The sequence below is a fragment of the Asparagus officinalis genome, chromosome 4 (assembly GCF_001876935.1).
Source record: "Asparagus officinalis chromosome 4, Aspof.V1, whole genome shotgun sequence".
NCBI classification, from domain to species: Eukaryota; Viridiplantae; Streptophyta; class Magnoliopsida; order Asparagales; family Asparagaceae; genus Asparagus; species Asparagus officinalis.
The window spans coordinates 671,423-673,014 of NC_033797.1; positions in this window are offsets into that span (position 1 = coordinate 671,423).

Consider the following 1,592-nt stretch of genomic DNA (forward strand, 5'->3'; position numbering starts at 1 on the left):
TATTTCTATTGGCACTTATATAAAGTGAGTTTTGTTTTATCTGTATACTGCATTTATAACCGTACTTGGTCAGAGATTTCTAGCTGAAATAACTTTGAAACTCACTAATCACAATTGCTAGTATGTTGATTGATAAATGTTAAAACTCACGAGCACGATGCGGCCTTAGTATATATTGTTGTGCAGGCATAGCTAATTTAACTTCTGCGTGGCTCACAGAATTGAGTCTATTATGAATCATAGCTTGTTACCTACTTACTAATTAATTTCTTTTTCATGGAAAACAAAATATTTCAAGTACTTTTATGGCATTTTATACAGCTTCTTATGTGGTGGGGGGAGGAAGGGGAAGTGTAGCAAAGAACAGAAAATAGTCTGTTACTCTTAGGACGATGTAACTTTTGCGTTCATGATACTTATCTCTGTCCATTTAGGGCCTGTTTGGATAATGGAAGTATCAGAAGTAAGAAGTAGGTTATAGAAGTAACTTTTAAAGCTATGAAGTAGGAAGTAGTGAAAATAACATTTTTTTTTGTTTGTTTCATATATTTTTAGAAGTAATGGAAGTAGAACTTCTTCCTCTTCATTTACTTTTTTTGTTTGGATAATATTTAAAAATATTATTAGGAAGTAATTTTATTAATGAAAAGTTGTTAGAAGTAACTAATAAAGGAAATATTAATAAAAAAATTATTTATGTCATAATTAATATGCATTTCAACTACTTCCGAGCTACTTCTGAGTATTGAGGATTGGAAAAATATTTTGGAAGTAAGGATGACACGTAGGCATCACATAAGCATTTAGGAAAGTATTGGAAGTAAGTTTTTCAGAGAACCAAACACACTTTTTTGCTTGGAAGTAGTAGACGTAGCCTCTACTTCTTTTACTTCAGCTACTTCACAATTACTTCCGTGCAAACAAACAGGCCCAGAGGCTGTTTGTTTACCTAAAAAGAGGGAAATCAAAGAATATAAAACCTATTTCTAAGAAAAATTATTTTGAGATTGTTTGGTTGGCTAAAAAAAATTAAAGAATGAGAGATGAGTTGTCACATTATTATTGGATGATGTTGGTGTTTTTTAAGAAAATTTGTTTTGAGGTTGTTTGGTTAGCTAAAAAAATAAGGAAATAAGTTATAAGAAACCTATTTCCTGTAATAGGTTTTTTTCCTGCGTTTGGTTCATTCATAAAAATAAGAAAATAGATAAGATGAGATGAGTTGTCATTATATTATTGGATGATGTGACTCACACTTAAGGAAATCGATTTCCTAGCTTTTTTTGAGGAAATGGGTGGAAATGAAATGTTAATAAGATAAGATGAGTTGTCACCATATTATTGGATGATGTGAGTGATTTTTAAAGATGGGGTATGATGGAGATGAGATGAGTTGGATGATGTGACTCATTTATTGTGTTTGGTTTATTTTTAGGAGATGATATGAGATGAGTTGTGGGATGAAAATATTATTTTATTGGATGTTGTGATGAGTTTTAGGGATGTAAATGAATAAAAATAATATTTTATTGATTTTCATGCACCCTTTTCCTTTTCTTGATTTTTAGGAAACCAATCAAACAACCCCTTTA